The sequence below is a fragment of the Lepidochelys kempii genome, chromosome 7, assembly GCF_965140285.1.
Source record: "Lepidochelys kempii isolate rLepKem1 chromosome 7, rLepKem1.hap1, whole genome shotgun sequence".
Taxonomy (NCBI): domain Eukaryota; kingdom Metazoa; phylum Chordata; order Testudines; family Cheloniidae; genus Lepidochelys; species Lepidochelys kempii.
Window position 1 is genome coordinate 48432583 of NC_136386.1, and position 19223 is coordinate 48451805.

General features: G+C 58.2%; 1 protein-coding gene across 3 annotated transcripts in view; it reads right to left on the reverse strand.

Annotated features, from left to right (window-relative positions):
• SEMA3B (semaphorin 3B) overlaps positions 1–2327 on the reverse strand; it is a 39195-nt gene extending 36868 nt beyond the window's left edge. Inside the window, exon 1 of one of the 3 annotated variants that reach the window (XM_078853741.1) lies at positions 2186–2327. The gene's annotated coding sequence lies outside the window, so the exon portion shown is untranslated. Of the gene's footprint in view, positions 1–1895; positions 2076–2185 lie in introns of those variants that run through there. The other 2 variants (XM_078853740.1, XM_073352595.2) reach the window with 2 other exon arrangements.
• Between the last annotated feature and the right edge of the window lie 16896 nt (positions 2328–19223).

Here is a 19223-nt window from a genome sequence, read left to right on the forward strand (position 1 = left end):
GGTGGTGGGATGGGTGGATTGGGGGGGTGTATACAAGGGATGGATGGATGGGTATGTGTGGATGGGTAAGGGTGGGTGGGTGTGTACAGGGGTGGCTGGATGGGTTTGCGTGTGGATGGGGATGAGTGGATGGACTTTGATACAATCCCCTAGAGAAATGGAAGGTCTCGTTACTGATTGACCAGAATAACGCGCATTCCATCAAGCAGGTAACACCTGTGCGGGCACCACAGCAATGCAGAGTGCAGAATAATCCAGTTAGGTGACACCTGGTGAGAACAGAGGAGCGAGGCGTCGCACACACCTCCCGTTTCAGTGGCAGAGGCCAGTGTCTGGGACACCCCCTGAGATGCTGCTCCTTGCCGAGACAGCAACAGCGCTGTTCTCACAGGATGTGCTCCCTGCTCCCCACTGGCCAAAGGACGCACGTTGTCCCTTTAAATCAAACTCCAGCGAGGCTGTGGCTGGCTGGCGGGGCTGGGGCCGGTGCCAGCCTGGGAACTGCTGCACACTTGAAAGGCTGCAAAAGCGTCTTACGGGATCAGATGACAGGCAAAACAGAAGTCAGCTGGGAAGGCCAGAGTCCTGCCCCCTCACCCCAGAGCCCAGGCGAGCTGCTGGTTATCAAGGTCAGCACTGGGTGCAACTGTGAACGCAGCATGATTAAAAATGCCTCCCTCTGGGGCTGGGACAGACCCCACAACGAGCCGCCTGCACTGGGGGAAGCAGCAGGAAGGGAATCAAGGCCAGCAAGGCAGTACATGGAGTTCCTGGATGGGAGGTTGGAGACTGGGGGCGATGGCCATGGTGGGGGGCAACCTGCCTTCCCTGCAGTTGCCCCTGGCTCTACCCTAGAAGCCTCCCCCCCCACTATCTAGCCCGCACCCCTGCAGTCTTCCCCCCCGAGGTCTGCCCTTGCAATCCTCTCCTCCACCCCCCATTCCGCACTAGCATGGCTCCCAGCCCCAAACGCCTCAGGATCAGTCATCTATGCCTTCCCCAGGGGCCTGCCACCAGATGGGGGGAGGAGAGCGATGGGACAGGAGGACACTGCAGGCAACAGGGAGGTTGCAAGGAGTTAAGCTACTCTCCCCACCGCCCCCCGCACGCTTGCTCAGATCCTAGATCTGCCAGAATCAGCCCCTGGGGACCCAGTTTTCTTGCCCAAACACTCTTTTCCACATTGGACACGCCAGAGTAGACAGGGGGTGCTGGGGCCCTCTGCTCCCCCAGCCCAGCCCCCGGCATCCAGACCCCTCAGTACTACAGTGCTGCCAGAGACAGGGGTGGCGCTGAGATAGGGGAGCAGCAGGCAGAGCCTGTCTCCATCCCGTCCCCTGCAGCCTGGCTCGGGAGCCGCCTAGGGAAGTGCTGACGCTGGGAAAGCCGGCCACTCTCCTAAGAGACTTAACTGCATGGTACAGCCCCGAAGGCCGGAGCGCCTGGCTCGGACATCTCTGCCTCCGCCCCCGGGAGGGCCTGGTAGCCCCAGTCTGACCTGGACTCTGTGCCCCTGCCCCCACGTACACCCCATCCAGCCCTAACAGGCGCTCAGCTCGAAGTGCTGGACATGGGGCACTTGCATTGCGCAGGCAGGGAACCTGAGACGGAGCGGGGCAGTGACTGCCCAGGCTCACACAGGAAGCAGGACAGAGCTGGGAATTCAAACCAGGTCTCCTCAGCCCCTGCCACCTGCGCCCCCACCGCCTCCAAGAGCCAGGAACAGAATCCAGGAGTCCTGACGTCCAGCCCACCCCCGCTCTAACCCCTGCACCACACAGCCCCGCCATCGCTCCCCGCAGCGCCCGCACGTGGTCCCCCTGCACCCCCAGGATCCCTCCGTCCGCTGCTCCCCGCCCAGCCCTCTCCGCGCGGAGCCACCTCGCGCCCCTCACCGTGGCGTCCACCGCCCCGCAGGAGCAGGAAGCCAGCAGCTCTGGGGAAAGGCTCCGTCCGCAACACCTGCTCCGAGCGCTGCCTCTGCGCCAGGGCTGGCCGGCCGGGAGGGGGAGGGACCCATCGCCCGCCTGGGAGGCCCCAAGAAGGCTGCAGCAGAGGGAGGAGGACGCCCGGGCCGGGCCCTCCCCCGGCGTCCCGGATCGGGGGCTGCGCCTCCCGCCTGTGGCCGCCCCTCAGGCAGGCAGCGCTGCAGAGCCCGCGTGGACGGGGAAGGAGGGAGACCAACCTGACTCGCCGCGGGCTCCCGGGGGCTCCGAACTCGGGGCGCTGGCAGGAGCCGGCAGGGCGCAGCTGGAGTCCCCGGCGGCCGTGCGCGCGGCGCCCCTCCTCGGACCCGGCCTGCGCCTCCGCGGCGGCGCCTGCTGCTGCTGCTGGCTCCAACCCCGGGGACCGGCGGGGCCAACGGGAGGGGAGAGCCCAGCGCAGCCACAGGCAGGGCGGCTCCCTCCCGGCGCTTAAAGGGGGCGCTGCCCGGCCCGCAGGCTGCAGGGGCGGAGGGGGAAACTCTCCCTGGGCACTGGGCTGGGGCCCCGCCGAGCCACGCGGGCGGAGAACAGGAGCTGTAAAGCTAGGGCGTGCGCACCTCCCTGCACTCCCAGGGCACCCCCTAGCGCCTCCCTCTTGCTGTACCTCCAGCGCACCCCCACACCCCTCATTGCACCCCTCCTCCTGCACCCTCAGTGCACTCCCACACTCCTCATCACACCCCCTGCGCCCTCAGGGCACCCCCTAAAGCCCCCTCCTGCTGTACCTCCAGCACACTCCCACACTCCTCATTGCACCCCCAGGGCACCCCCTCGTATACCCCTTGTCCTGCACCCTCACACTCCTCATCATACCCCCAGAGCACTCCCCCAGCATCCCCAGGGCACCCCCCAGCATACCCCACACCCCTCATCGTACCCCTGTGGAGCCCCCAGTGCACCCCTGCTCCTGTACCCCCAGGCACTCTTAGTGCACCTCTCCTCCTGCACCCCAATGCACCCTAGTGCACCCTTACACTCCTCATTGACCCCCAGCACACACCCCTGGACCCCCAGTGCACCCCCACACCCTCATCGACCCCCAGGACACTGCCTAGTGTACCCCTCCTCCTGCACCCCCACACCCCACATTGTACCCCCAGCGCACTCCTCCTGTACCCCCCACACCCTCATCATACCCCCAGCACACCCCTCCTCCTGTACCTGCAGAGCACCCCTCATTATACCCCCAGCGCACCCCTCCTCCTGCACCCCAGCACACCTCCTGTCCTCATACACACTTCCAGCACACACACATAGCTCAGCATCATACACATCTACACACCCCAACACCCCCTTGCACTCCCATCATGCACCCCCAACACCTATCCACCTCATACACAGCCCTCCCCCACACACATCCCCAGCACGCAGCTCCTCCCAGACATATCCCTCACACCTCTGCTACACTCTCACCCCCACGCACAGCCATGCTCCCACCAGCAGGGCCCCTCACACACCAAGGCCCTGACCCCTGCATTTGCTCCTGCCCTTATCCTGGGAAGCGGGAGGGGTGGGGAAGGGGCTCGGGGCTCATTTGCCACCCCATGGGCTGCGGGTGGCGCACTCCTTTGCTCCGGGCAGCACCTGGCCACTGCAACCAGTGTTTTGCCCAAGGCGGGAGCCGGACCTCCCCCACCCTGCCCACCACGGCATCCTGCAGAACAGGTTGTTTGCCAATGCCCCAGGGACTGGCAGCCGCCCCTCCGCACAGACACAGCTGCCCACAGAGCCGCCACGGCCCAGCCCCCTCCTTGGACAAGCCCCATGGCTGTGCCTGGGGCTCCCTGCGTGATCCTTCGGGGGGGGGGAGGGGTGAAGGGGGGTGACAGGCAAAGAGAGGGGCCCAGTCTTGTCTCCTCCCATGAACTCCAGAGTGGCGTCCAGAGAGTCCCTGGAGCATGGCCAGGCCCCCGGACTGTGCCACCTTCGCCCTGAGTCTTCGCCTGCCCCGGATCTTCCGGGACGTGTGTGGGCCGAAATGGCTCTGGCAGGCCTGCAGCTGTACGATGGAGCCATCCAAGTGTGGTGACCTTGAGCGCTTCTCTGCTCCCCACGCATGCCTTGGTGTCTTCCCACCCCACTCCCTGCCTGCACCCTTGTTCAGACTGACGGGGGGCTGCCCTGGAGCCACGGCCTCCGGCTATCCGGGCTTGGCAGTTCAGAGCCTTGGCACCTCCGAGCCTGGCAGTTCAGAGCCCCGGCGTCCCTCGGCTTGCTGCGTCAGTTATGAATGTAAAAAAATTGCTTGAGCCCCAGTCCCTATTTCATTACAAATTAAGTTCTGCCCTTCCCCCACCACACCCCCACTGCCCAGCCACGCAGGGAACGCCTCCTTCAGTCCTGGTCCCCTCCGCTGTGGCTCCCATGTGGGGTAGGCACAGGCCTGAGTGGGATTAAAACGCTCAAACTCTGGCTCTGATCTAGGGCCGGACATTGTGCCCTATGTGGGGGCGGGGGGAGACCAGACACCCCCATCTTTGGAGAAGCTGCAGATCTGGGCTTCACAGGCAGACGCCACGTGAGCATCTTGGTGGGTTTCTGTTTCCCTCCCTCTTGGAGACATGGCTTTTCCCCAGGCTGCGGTGGAGCTCTGGGGCACTGGCCTTCGGGGCTGTTGTTCCACAGATTCACCCATGGGGGGTCCTCGGGATTCAGCAGCTGGGTGGGAATTTGTTGAGTGGTGGGGCTGCGTGTATGGGGGTGGGAGGCTCAGGTCCATCCGGTCCAGGGGGAATATTGACCCACTGCACAGAATTAGCGCAGTCTCAGCCCAGGCCAGGCTGTGCAGACGGGGCTGTTGGCAGGACTCTGGGGCACCAGCAGAGCAGGCCAGAAGCCCAGGATGGGAATAGGCTGACGCAGTGAGGCCATTTCCCCTGGAGATCGGCTTCTCAGCTCATGGACGCTCCTTGCTGTCTGTAGGATCCCCTGCAATGCCGGTGGCTGTACGGCTGTGCCTCACACTGTGCGCCCAACGCTGGCACAGCAGCTGTCCACCCCCATCCCTGAGTGTTCAGGCAAGGAGCCCACTCACAGAGCTCGGCGCCTCCTGATCGCTCTTCCAGGCCAAAGGAGGAAGGCGGGAGAAGCCCTCTAGTGATACCAGAGAATAGAGAGCATCCTGCTGAGCTGGGAGGATGCTCTACGGCTCTCCACGCTCCCAGCTGGCGCAGAAACAATGGGGGGCAAATGGTCCCTGTTTGTTGGGAGACACCAGGAACTTGGTCCCACTCCCATTTCCTCTGGTTGGCTCCTGCAAGGGCTGGTTTGGAGGGTGGGGATTGAACCAGACACGTACGTATTCAGCAGAATCAGTATGCGTGAAGGCGACATAGAATGCATGGAGGAGCCTGCTCGGGTGCAATGATTTCATGGCTGATCACAGATCCCACGGACCAAAGTATTGGCCATCGGCTTAGAGGTAGATGAGGGAATCCGTCAGCCTCCTCCTTGCTCAGCTGTGGCCCAGCTGCCTGGCTTCAGCCCAGCCAAAGGAAAACAAAATTCTTTTGATGCTTCTAACTTTCCACCCGGCGCTGCCAAGAATAGCAAGTGCCGTGCAGCGGATGGTGCTGCGCGCTCCCCACCTTTCTGCATATCCCACGGCCGGCCAGCGGCTGTCGGGTCACATGGACACCTCTGTGCTCACCCCTCGGCCACTGGCATCGCCACGCTGGTGCTGCGCTCCAAGGGAAACACGGGCCTGGGGATGGGAAAGCAACGAACTGGGGGCAGGGTGGAAGTAGCTGTGTAGGCAGATCTGTCCTCTCTGGTCAGGGGCAGTTCCTTGCATGCTCAGGAAGGGGCTAGCGAAGATGGGAAGTGGGGTTCAAATCCAAGCCCCGCTCAGCAGTTGCCGTGAAGTCACTGCAACATGCCAACTTCCAGGGGCCGGGGTGACCCAAGTCGGGAGTCCTCGTCCATCCTTTACCAGGCCACTGCTCCCCTTCCACCCACGGAGGGGTCGTCCAAGGCTAGCAGGGCGGGGGAGCTCATGGGGTATGCTCGAAGGGTATGTAGCAGGCTCCGTCTCCAGGGCTGCCAGACCCGGCGCCTGCCCAGAGCTCACCAAGAACCCAGTGATGGGATGATGGCAGTGCCTATGCCCATGCTGCTCCTGGCATGGCATCTGCTTGCCCTGTTGTCACTCCCAGAATGACACCAGCCGTGGTGCTACCTGCCAGCTAGTCAGGCCATTTAGGCTTGCCCCAGAAGCCAGGAAGGCTATCTGATGCCCAGGGAATTGGGTAGTCAGGGGGAGGTGGTGTAGCTGTGTGGTAGGGGAAGGGGAGAGGGGAGCTCCTGCAGGATCGTCCTGAGGCCTGGAGCCCCATGCTCCAAGCCTGTCCTAGCAGAGGGAAGGGCGGGGCGGGAGCTGCTCCATATCTGCTTGCTGAGCGCTGGGGTCCTGTTGTACAGAGTGAGGTGTAAACACTCCCTGGCAGCGCTTTGAGCCCGGTGGGAGCAGCGAGTGTTGGCTGGGCTGTGTTTTGGCTGCTGGCTGGCATGTCCCCAGCTGAAGGTCTCAGCCCGTCGCAGAGGCTCCTCTGGGGAGAGGCCAAGGCCAGCACTGAGCAAACACATCGCTTGGATTTCTCCCTGGCACCCGCGAAGGTCCATCGGGCCCGTGCCCAGGGCTGGTTCCTCACGGCACCTCCTCCACAGGCCAGCACAGTCCCCCGGGCACCCCACAGCGTGACTAATCCCCTATTAGAGAGAGCTATGCATTGCACATCGTCCTACCATCCCCTTACCCCCAGTCACAACCCCATGTCTCGACAGCCCTTCTCCCACTTTCTGACACAGCCCAGGGTCTGCCTTCCTCCCTCAGCCTCCTTCTGCATAGTAAGTACCCCCCAAATAGCCCGATTGCAACTGGCGGCGCCCTGTCTGGGTTTGTACAGCTCCATGCACACTGGGATTCCAGAGCTCCTTGGTGCTACAGCAATACAAGCTAATAACTCGACCAGGCCTCATTGCGCCAAAGAGCTCTCCCGGCCCAAAGAGCTCTCCAGCTAACTAGACAAGACAAAACCAGCATGGAAGAAAGGCGGTGTCTCTTTATCTCCCACTTTCGCCCCCCACATGCACGGGGCTGTCATGCACCCCACTGCCTCCAGGGGGCGAAAGACTCCGGAAAGCGTGACCAAATGCGCCACCAAAAGTCCCACCAGGCTGTGGAAATTTTGCATCTGAATTGAGAAGCTAAGTAAAGGAACAGCCTGGGCTTTGCAATTGTCCTTGCACCAAAAAAATAAAATCCCAGAGCCCAGCGTGAGCCATGTGGGAAGGAAGGAAGGAAGGAAGGAAGGAAGGAAGGAAGGAAGGAAGGAAGGAAGGAAGGAAGGAAGGAAAGAAAGAAAGAAAGAAAGAAAGAAAGAAAGAAAGAAAGAAAGAAAGAAAGAAAGAAAGAAAGAAAAGTTCATTAGATCTGGGCAAAAATCCTCCAGCCAAACTTTTAGACACAAAATTTTTTTTTGCAAAGCCAGAAATTTTCACAAAAATTGTTAATTTTTGTCAAAATCTTCCAAGTTGTCCCCCTCCCCCTGTAAACTGCAGCTGTTTGAGGTTGTAGCCATTGAAGCACAATTGAGGGTTCCTGGGTTTTCAACAAAAACCTGAAACATTTCTCAAACATTTTAAAAAGGAAATGATCAAAAATCCCCCCGCAAAGTGTTTCAGATTAATTTTTTTTTTATTTGGCAGGGAAACAATCCTCATTTCCTGACCAGTTCTGCTAGCCCTGACCTGACTCAGGAAGCTGGCGGTTTATAAGTGAGGAAGGGTGCTCTGGCATCAGGGGGCTTTAAGAGAGGGGAAGATTACAGGCCACGCCAGGGTTTTTTACAACCCGTAAGACCACAAGAAAGCCACCATGTGCCTCATTAGCTGTTGGTACCAGCTGTGCCCACTGCCCACCGGATACGTGACCGAGGTGCCCGGACACGCTCACCCTGCCCCTTTGTGATCCAGCCCTGAGAACTGCCAGCTTTGCCCAGCAGAGAAGCTGGCCATACCTCATGAGTGAAAGTCCACAGCTGTGTCACCGTAGCATTTCCGGATGGCTGGGATGGGAGGTCCAGGAGTCGATCAGGGAGTAGGGCTGGCGTGCGTCTGCCTGGCACAGCAGCGGGCACTAACAGGAGATATGGGGGTGTGTGCCAGCAGTGCTGCCCATGACTGGCCACATTTGCCAGGTGGCCAGGATACCCAGATGGCTCCTCAGTGGAGGGACGTTATCGCTTCTCCTCACCCACGCCCTCCCGCCCCGGCTTATTTGTTTAAACAAGGAGTTCCCAGGCTGCATGCAGACATGTAACCCTTTCACTGCTGGCCCAGTGGGGAGCATGCTGGACCCACCTGGGACCCAGGTCCAGCCCCAGCCCCATTCTGGTCGGGGACACGCCCACCGCAGGCCCTTCTGGCACTACTCAGCCTGGGCAAAGGTGTTGGGAGACCCCTGGTGGTGACAACAGGCAGCCCAGGCTGCGAGCAGGAGAGCCCAGAAGAAGCACAGCTCCTTCTGTCCAGCAGCTGCTGCGAAGAATCTGCATGATCAGTGTCTTCTCCTCGGTGCCCTGTGCTCCCTGTCCGCCTGCCCGTCTGCTCCTGCTGACTCCAGCCATAGTTGTAAGCTCTTTGTTATATGTGGTGTCCAGCGCCCGGCACCTTAGGGCCTGGTCTGGGAGGGCGTCTCGTGGGTACTCCTGCCATGCAAATAACAGCGTCCAGTCCATTTCACCCAGCGTCGGACATGCCAGGGATGCATTGGCTGGGATGTCTGCAGGGACTGGACCTGAGATCATGGGATCTCAAAGCACAAGTCTTTCCTGCTTGAGCTAAAGGGCCATGCCCATTATCTTGGGTGCAGTAGGAGACTCCCAGATTCTATAGCCACTAGAGAGGGGCAGTGACCCACATGGGTTAGTCTGGGTCCCACTGGCACAGATTATCCCCTGTAGGGGCCATGCCCTTCACAGACTCACTGGGCAGCGCTGGCCGGTCTCTGGGAGCACCTCTCTCAGAGAAGCTCCATGACCTGGGGCCCCTCAGCATCTCAGCTCCCTGCTGCTCAGTAGCAGTGTCTAGACTCGCACTGCTCAGCAGACGGCGGTTTCTGCAGCAATCCAGCCGTGCTGGCCAAGGTAGGTGTGGTAGCGAGTCCTGCCAAGGACTGGGAAGATAGGGCAGCAGCTGTCAGACAATGGCTTGGGTGGTGCAATATCTCGTGGCCTGGCATCACCCCGAGCTGAAAGCACTGACCCCAGGCCAAGAGCACAGTACCTGTGTGGCTCACAGACTGGGGTCTCTGTGGCAGCCTGTCTGTGCCCGGTCCTGAGATAGGACACCTCCGTGGAAGGTCCTGTCTTGCTCATCATTGGAGATTCCTCGCTCCAACCTCCTTGGTGCACTGGCCACCTTCTCCTGGCTTCAGCAGGCCTATCCCCCCACGTGCAGAGCCAGAGTGGCCGAAATTGACAGGATTGAGCATCTCCTCTGGGCACCATCCCAGACGCTCCCCAAGTGCCTGCCCACGTCTTGCTCCCCGCCTGCCTGCCCAGAGCCCTTCCTGAGGCCACCCCCTGGCAGGGTGCTCCAGGCTCTGGAGCTCACAGAGGCTGTGTGGGCCACTGAAATGGCCCTGCATGCTGCCTACCGGGTTCTAAGGACATAGGATCTTCCCACAGCCCTCGGTCAGTCCCAACCAAAGGGGTTCTGCCCCCTGCAGGTATCTCCAAGGGCCACTGCTCCAGCAGCTGTTCCAGGCTAATGAGCCATTTCAGCTTTGTTACCCAGGCGGGATGGAAGCGCTGATGGGACAGAACCAGACCCCCCTCCCACAGTAGCGGACGGAGTCCAGCAGCCATGAGCCCCAAGACTGAGACATGACTGTAATCCAGACCCATGCGAACCCAACGTGTTCCCTCCTGCATAGTCCAGCTCAGCCCCTGGGAACGTTCAGCAATTTGCCATGGGGGGGTCCAGACACTGCGACCTTTTGAGACCCCCTCACTAGGGGCATGGAGGGGGGAATCTCTCCTACCAAGCAGAGTGCAGGTTGGAGGGCAGAGCTAAGGGCTCCACTCTGAGTCCAGCAGATGCTGCTGCTCCTCCAGAGGTACGGGGATAACATCTGCAGGCCATCCACCTGCAGTGCTGAGTCACGCAATGCCTGGTGTGTCAGCACAGGGGCCTTGGCAATGCTGGAGCAAGGGATGGGTGAGTAACAATCACCACAGCACTCTGAATCCTGACTCCCGCCTTCCCGGGAGCTCCCAGAGGACAGAAAAGTATTCAGAGGGGGAAACTGAGGCACAGGGAGAGGAAGTGACTCATTCAGTGTCATAACGAGTCAGCAGTAACTATCTACACAACCCAAGAATCCTGCTGCCCAATCCTCTGCCTTGACTGTTAGATACCACTCCCCCCCGAGAGCTGCGAAAAGAACCAGGTGTCCTTTCCTGACTCCCAGTCACTCAACAGGGGGCAGCACAGGGTCCCTGGCACTGCCACCAGCCAGCAGGGGGCAGTGCGGAGTCCTGGCACTGCCACTAGCAAACAGGGGAAGTGCGGGGTCCTGGCACCACCACCAGCCAACAGGGGGCAGTGTGGGGTCCCTGGCACCACCACCAGAGGAGAGGGAGCAGCATGGGGTCCCTGGCACCCCCACCAGCTAACAGGGGGCAGCGCAGGGTCCCTGGCACCCCCACCAGAGAACGGGGGTCACCACGCGGCCTCCACAGGAGTTATGGCTCCTGCAATAGCTGGGCCCTGCTCCCCCCGCACATGCTCAGTGCCAGCCCAGCTCAGTTGCAATCCCCAAGCAGCGGCCCAGCCCTCTTGCAAACACCTGGCACAGCAATCGCCTGGATTCCTTCTCTGCTTAGGTCATTGGGCGGGGGGGGGGCGCTTGCCACATCCACTCCTCCTGCGCCAGCCTTTCTTCCCGCACAGATGGGTGCAGGCCGGCGGCCGGGTGCTGGGCTGCACGGGAGAAAAACAAGCTCCAAAACTAGCCAGAGGAGGAAGGAAATTTGAGCCTGGCCATGATGTTGCAGCCTCCTGGAAGAGAGCCGCCTGCTTCCTGCCTCAGGCCCCTGCTCCTGGAAGAGGGGCTCTGGTGGTGCCCCAGCTGGGTAGCAGAAGCAGGACTGAGAACTTATCCCTGCTCCAGTGTGATGCCTGGGGGATCACTCTCCCATCTTCCCTGGGAGGAGCTCAGGGCCTGGCCCATCCTGGCAGCCTGCACGAGAGGAATGGTCACCTGCATCCTCTTACAGAGGGGGAAACAGAGGCAGGGAGCAAGGAAGCGACTTGCTCAAAGTCATCAAGTGAGTCATCGGGGGAGCTAGGGATAGAATTCATGAAATCCTGACTCCCGGTGCACTAACCACTAGACCCCGCTCTGGAGCTGGGACTAGAAGCTGGGAGTCTGGACTAGTCCTGGAGTCCCACATGCACTAACCACTAGATTCCACTCCCCGCTCTGGAGCTGGAAACAGAACCCAGGAGTCCTGACTAGCCCTGCATGTGCTAGCCATTAGGCGCCACCTCCCCCTCTGGACCTGGGACTAGAACCCTGGAGTCCTGACTCCCAGCCTCCCTAGTCTAACCACCAGCCCCCACTTCTCCCCCACCCCTGGGAACAGACGCCAGGAGTCCTGATTAACAGTCCCCCCATGCTGTAGCCATGAAACAACTCTCCCTTCCCAGAGCTGAGAACAGAACTCCAAGCCCACCGTGCTCTAACCATTATATCAGGCTCCCCTCCCTGCCCAGATCCATGAAGAGAGCCCAGGAGTCCTGACTCTCAGATCAGTGCCCTCCTCCTCCTGCCACAGAGAGCAGTATATGGGCCCTAAGTTGTTCAAACTCAGAAATGGATGGATTTCCTCTCCTCCCCCCTCTCCCCCCAAAATTAAACCCATCCCCCTAAGAGGTGAATTCGAGTTAAGAGCAACATCTGGTTTGTGCCTTTAAAAAAAAAGTTGAAAGAATACTTCAGGGAATAGGAGAAAGGAACTTTCGCTCCTCGGTCATGTGAAGATACACGGCCCAACCTTAATAAATAAATAAATAAACGAATCAGCTGGAATCTACCTGAGATCAGCACTGGAACAGGCTGACTGTAAAAGCATAAGGAGAAAAGGATCCTTGACTCCTCCAGCAAAGGTTGCTTCTTGTTCAAAAGCCTCAAATTTGATTGGCTGGCAAAGAAATGCCAAAAAACCCAGTTGTCAATGGTTTCTCCATTAGGAAACGTCATTTTCTAGGACATGAGCTGGCGAAAACAGTGAGGAGAAGGTCTTCCTGTGGTTTCGTTCATTTCATTTGTATCAATGTATTTCAGTTTCCACGAAGCAGTGTTGGGGGCTCGTGCCAGCGGATTTGTCGGGATTCGGTTTTTATTTTATTAATAAGTTGGACGGAGGAGATCAATGTGTTTTTTAAGCCTTTTAAAAACTGTTCATTGATTTAAATTTTCACAGTTGCAGGAAGTTATGGGGGGTCGGACAGTGGGTGGATCAGACAATAATGATTTAAAGACAGCAGACAGGGAGATTTGCAAAGTTAAGGCACAAATTGTTGACATGACATAACAGTAAATCTCCTTCAATTAAACCCCACTAGGTTCTTAAGCAGCGTTTTTCTTACCCTGCCTATCAATCACAGCGTTTTTCTTACCCTGCACATTTCCATCATCGATGGGAAGAATTTTTGGCCGGTTTGCGAGCATCCCGGGGCTCCCCAAGCTGGGGAGACCTGCTCAGTCTGAGCCCCAGTGCAGCCTCCCCCAGGCAGGGTCGCCCACCTGGCCCATCCAGCTCCAAAGCTCACCCAGCGCCCACTGAGCCCAGAGCCGCCTCCCCCACGTGGCTGCTGGCTCGTGGCCCATCTGCAGGCTGAGCAGGCCAGGTGCTCCCCAATTTCTTGCCCCAGACCAGAATCCTCTGCTCCTTTGGTGGCCCTGGGATCTGCACTGCGGCTCCCGGGCCTTCCCCAGCAGTGTCGGGGTAGATGGCAGAGGCTGGGCAAGGCCAGGACAACGGGGAAGCTCCCAGCCTCAGGCCAGGTGGAGTGGATGCTGAAGACAACATCTGGGGGCAAGTGGGGTTTGCCGGCCAGCAGGGGAGCTGGGAAGGGCGCAGGGCTATGCCCCAGCACTTCCCACTGGTCACAACGCTTCCCAGGCCCCATTTGGCCCTGGCATGGATCTGAGACAGTTCCCCGGTGAGGGCGACAGTGCCACATTGCACAGGCATCAGTGACAACCCTGGGCCCATGGGCGTAGAATCGGGACCCCTCTCTGGGGCTTCCTCCCTCGCTGGGCACTGGGCTGTCGCAGCCCTAGACCCACTTCCCACTTTCCTTCCACTCAGCCCCCACAGTGCGCCCTGCAGGCCCCACCCCCCGGGATCTCTCCACAGGCACAACACTGCTTCAGCATGCATGAAATCCCGGCTCAAACTCCCCCTTTTCGCCCCGCATGCCTGCCCACCTGCTGCCTCTCCAGGAAGAATTCCAGCCTTGTCCCAACTTGCCCCACCCTGCTCTCCAACACGCCGCCCAGATGGCCCATTGCCTGGGTGCGCTCGGACGGCCACCACGTGGCCCTCGCAGAACCGCTCCGTTTGATGGAGGCCCTCTTCAGAGGGATGTGGTTGTATGATAACGGTACAGCAAACCTCACTCCAAAGGGTGGGAAGCCTGAAGTGTCCAAGCACAAGGAGCTCATCCAACCAAAACGCTCAGCAGGGACGTGGACAACAGCCATATCCCCTCGATCTCATTCTGATGCACCGAGTTGAAGGTGAAAATCTAGTCTGAGGTCTTGCAGGAAACAGACAGAGCCTCCCCCGGGGGTTGCTGCATCCCACCCACACCTACTAGCTGAGCTCATGCAAATCTCTTACTAGGACATTCAACCTTGAGGCAAAGACTTCAATGATGGAGAATCTATCACCCACCGCCAATGGTTGATCAACCTCACAGTTAAAAAGCTGAGCTTTATTTCTAATGAGAATACGTCTAGCTTCAGCTTCCAGCGACTGATCTCCTTCTGCTTTGCTGGCTAGGTAGAAGAGAAAGCTGCTAACAGGAGAGCTATTTAGTAGACTGTGATCAAGTCATCTCCTAAGCTTCTCTCACATAAACAGTATTCTTGCCAGCAAGTTAAAGAAGTATGGGCTGGATGAATGGACTGTAAGGTGGATAGAAAGCTGGCTAGATTGTCGGGCTCAACGGGTAGTAATCAATGGCTCCATGTCTAGTTGGCAGCCAGTATCAAGTGGAGTGTCCCAAAGGTTGGTCCTGGGGCCGGTTTTATTCAATATCTTCATAAATGATCTGGAGGATGGTGTGGATTGCACTCTCAGCAAGTTTGCAGATGACACTAAACTGGGAGGAGAGGTAGATATGCTGGAGGGTAGGGATAGGATACAGAGGGACCTAGACAAATTGGAGGATTGGGCCAAAAGAAATCTGGTGAGGTTCAACAAGGACAAGTGCAGAGTCCTGCACTTAGGACGGAAGAATCCAATGCACCGCTACAGACTGGGGACCGAATGGCTCGGCAGCAGTTCTGCAGAAAAGGACCTAGGGGTGACAGTGGACGAGAAGCTGGATATAAGTCAACCGTGTGCCGTTGTTGCCAAGAAGGCCAATAGCATTTTGGGATGTATAAGTAGGGGCATTGCCAGCAGATCGAGGGACGTGATCGTTCCCCTCTATTCGACACTGGTGAGGCCTCATCTGGAGTACTGTGTCCAGTTTTGGGCCCCACACTACAAGAAGGATGTGCAAAAATTGGAAAGAGTCCAGCGGAGGGCAACAAAAATGATTAGGGGACTGGAACACATGAGTTATGAGGAGAGGCTGAGGGAACTGGGATTATTAAGTCTACGGAAGAGAAGAATGAGGGGGGATTTGATAGCTGCTTTCAACTACCTGAAGGGAGGTTCCAAAGAGGATGGATCTAGACTGTTCGCAGTGGTACCAGATGACAGAACAAGGAGTAATGGTCTGAAGTTGAAGTGGGGGATGTGTAGGTTGGATATTAGGAAAAACTATTTCACTAGGAGGGTGGTGAAACACTGGAATGCGTTACCTAGGGAGGTGGTGGAATCTCCTTCCTTAGAAGTTTTTAAGGTGAGGCTTGACAAAGCCCTGACTGGGATGATTTAATTGGGGATCGGTCCTGCTTTGAGCAGGGGGTTGGACTAGATGACCTCCTGAGGTCCCTTCCAACCCTGATATTCTATGATGCTATGATTCTATGAAACTAAATCGACTGAGCAACTTTAGGCTCTCACTATGGGGCAGGTTGGCCAGATCTTGGCTCATCCTTGTGGCTCTTTTCTGAACCCTTTCCAATTTTCCAGGGTCCTGTTGCAGCGTGGACACCAAAACTGGATACAGTGTCCACACTAATGTCATGCACAGAGGTAACGGCACCTCCCTGGGTGTACTCGACATGATGTTCTTGCTCATATATCCAAGGGTCACATCAGCTTACTTAGCTACAGGATCGCACTGGACACTCTCCCTGGGCCAGTTTCCACAATGGCCTTAAAGTCCTTTTCTGAGTTGCTGCTTTCCCAACGACAGCCCCCCATCCTGGCAACAAGTCTGTTGCTCTTGGTTCCTAGATGGGTGACCTGGCATTCGGCTGTGTTAAACGCACGTTGTTCAAGTGAGGCCACGTGACCCAGATTGATCCAGAGAACTGACCTGTCACCATTATTTACCATGCCACCAATTGTGGTGTCACCAGGATTTCCTCACTCAGTGGGCCCCAGCGTAGGCTCTCCTCCCCTCACTAGGACAACCCCCACCTTCTCCAACCTGCCAGATGCCGGGGAGAGGGGGCAGAGATGATACCAAACATCTCCCTACTCTCTAGAAAACAAGAGGGTCACGTCATAATGATCCCTTCATGGGATGCTGCACTTCCACAGACCTCCATAGACTTTGCAAAATGGGGAAACTGAGGTACAGAGCCGCGCAGTGACTTGCCCCTGAATTCATACATAAATCCGTGGCATATCTGAGAATAGAAGCCAGGATTCCTGAGTCACAGTCTTCTGCTCCAATCCTCATATGACACTGCCCTCTCAGAGCTGGGAACAGAACTCAGGGGGTGGACTCCCAGCCGCCTGCTCTAATCACTCGATCACACTGCCCTCCCGGAGCCAGGAAGAGAACCCAGGAGTCCTGGCTCCCTCTCCCCAGTTCTAACCACAGGACCCTGAATTTCCAGCCAGAGATTGCCAGCGTCAGGACAGCTGTATGGAAACCCCCTCTGAGACAGAGATGCTCATAGAGATTTCCCCGCTACCTTAAAGACTGAGCGGTGCTTTTCAGCTCCACCATGCATTGTTTGCTGTCCTGAGGCACAGGGTAGCAAAGAGACTCACCCAAGGGCTCACAAATCAGTGGCAGATCCAGGAACATAACTCAGGAGTCCTTACCAGGAGCTACCCTCCAGCTCTGACCACCAGGGAAAACATTCCCACCCCCAGCAGCCATGCTCTAACCCCAAGACACACTTCTCCAGAGCCAGGAAAAGAACCCAGGAGTCCTGACGTCCAGTCCTTTGCTCCCACCAGGAGGACACAATCCCCTTCTGAGCTGGGAATAGCCAGCCTGACCCCTCCCCCAATACATATGCACAGGGCCCTATGTCCCTGCTGCTTCTTCTCCAGAGCTTCATATCCCAGAGGCCAGTGGGGTTCCCACCAGATCAGCTGGGCATCCTGATCTGGATCCCTGACTGAGTTTGAGCCCTGGGTTCTGACATCCCCGCAGCCCCAGGGCAGTCTGTCTCCCCAGATACCACATTCGCCACACCCAGGGAATCCTCACTTGAAGTCTCAGTGAGCTGCAGGCTGGTCATGGAGCGGGAGCCCATAGTGCACCGCAAGGGGGACAGCTGGTAGGGGATAACCGTTCCATGCCATGGGGCTCCACCAGTTATTTACAGGTACCTGCCAGTCTGCCGGTGTTTACCTAACTGACTGGCCCATGCGTGGGAGGTCTCCCGCTCTCTGGAGAAACCGCCCTAGCCTCAGAATTCCCTTCATCTTTATTAACAGCCACCTCCCACCCCAACCTGGTCCTCTCTAGGGCTACAAGTTCCCATTTAACTCCACCTCTCCCTTCTTTTAGCTGGTGATCCTGTTTGGATACCCCATTCAACAGGAGATGTGCGAGGAAACCTGGGGGAGTCTCACCCCAAACCAACTCTTGAACTTTTGAAACCCTTCCCACGGAGAGAGCCGCTTTAATCCGTGATGAGCTGCCAAAATCTTAACAACAGGTTCCCTCCTCACCCCATGAGGGGGTCGTTGCCCACCCCTGCCCCCCGGGACTCCTGCCCCATCCAACCCCCCTGCGTTCCTTGACGCCCCCCCGACCCCTGCCCTGTCCAACCCCCTCCCCGTCTGCCCCCAAAACCGGGCAGAAGGGTCTCGTGGGCCACCGTAGTGGGTGCCCACCCCACACCTAAGAGCCAGAGGCACCTGCCGGGGGGCAAGGTGGGGAGTCCCAGAGGTGCTTACCTAGGGCAGCTCCCAGGAAGCATCCAGCAGGACCCTTGAGCTGGGGCGGGGAGCGGTTCCCCTGCGTGCCCCTCCCCCCCCCGGGTTACGTGCTGCGACACGGGTGGCGCTCCTTGCGCCCCCCTGCCCCAGCTCACCTCCGCCTCCCTGGGCCTGAGCGGGAAGCCGCAGCCTGCTTCTCAGCCTGCCCCAGCTTCCCGCGCGAACAGCTGATTTGTGGGAAGCTGGTGGGGGAGGGCGGAGAAGCAGAGCAGGGTGGCGCATTCAGGGGAGGAGGCGGAGGCGGAGCGGAGGTGAGCTGGGGCTGGGGGTGGGGTGGGAAGCTGCCAGTGGGTGCTCTGCACCCACCAAATTTTCCCCTTGGGTGCTCCAGGGCTGGAGCACCCATGGAGTTGGCGCCCAAGGGCCACTTTTGGCTGGTTAAATTTAGAAGCTCTTTTAGAACCGGTTGATCCTCGCGGAACAACCGGTTCTGAAAGGGCTTCTAAATTTAACAACCGGTTCTAGTGAACCGGTGCAAACTGGCTCCAGCTCACCACTGGCTTTAACCTGAACTACCGACAGTCCCTATATTGAGTGGTTTGGATCCTCCAGCTGGTGTGAATCGGTGTATAAACATGAAGTAAATAGAACTGGGGCAGTTTGCACCAGCTGGGGATCTGCCCCCAGTCTTTTAGGAGAGGTCTGCTGTGCTGTTCCCTGTTTGGCCTCTCTTGGCTGGGAATGCACTCAGTCCTGGTGGAGAAGTCCCTTGGGGGTCTGCGTGACCCAGGAGATTTCTTGGACCCAGAACTGTTCCCAAGCACTGGGCTCACTAGAGTCCAACCCCAGCTCCTGGGCTCAGCTCTGGTCATGCATTTTACTCTTCAGCAAAATTTCTAGCTTTGTCGCTGCTGAATTTTGGTTGTTGCCTCTTTCCTTTGGAATCACTCCCGGCCGCTTGGCTTGATGCTGGCTCAGCTCCGCAGGCAAAGATGGTCCCCAGCCTTTTTCCTGATCAGAAGTGCAGCTGGAGACAGTCCCCAAGCAAGTGGGGTTGACCAGGGCCGGCTCCAGCTGTTTTGCCGCCCCAAGCGGCAAAGGGAAAAAAAACCAAGCCTGGTTGAGCTGCAGCCGAAGTGCCACCGAAGAGGAAGAGAGGGACTGCAGGGCCCGTAGCCAAATTGCTGCCGAAGACCCGGACGTGCCACCCCGATGACGGACGGAGTGCCGCCCCTTTCTATTAGCTGCCCCAGGCACCTGCTTCCTTCGCTGGTGCCTGGAGCCGGCCCTGGCGTTGACCTCCTGTGGCTTGTAGCAGTTCTTCCCCCACCCCCATTGTTCTTGGGGTGTGCGATGTAGTCTCCTCCTGGCACAAATGCTCTGAGCACTGCCCACGGACAACGAAGTGGGAATGTTCTTAATGTTTTCTCTGAATACTGTGTGTTTGTGCCTCAGTTTCCCCTGTTACTCTCACGTATGTAGGTGGTGGGACAAGGGTGTGTGATCGTTGCATGGACTCCTAGAGGGCAGGTGCTGCCTGGGCACAGAGAATGGCTGACCCTCTGTATCCTGGCAACTAATGTCCGGGGCTCATCCCCTGCAAGAACCAGTGGAACTGTTGGAGAACAAAGAGAAGAGTCAGACCAGGAAAGAGACAAAGGAAGGAGGCGGGGCAGCAGGTCAAGTTGTAGGCCGG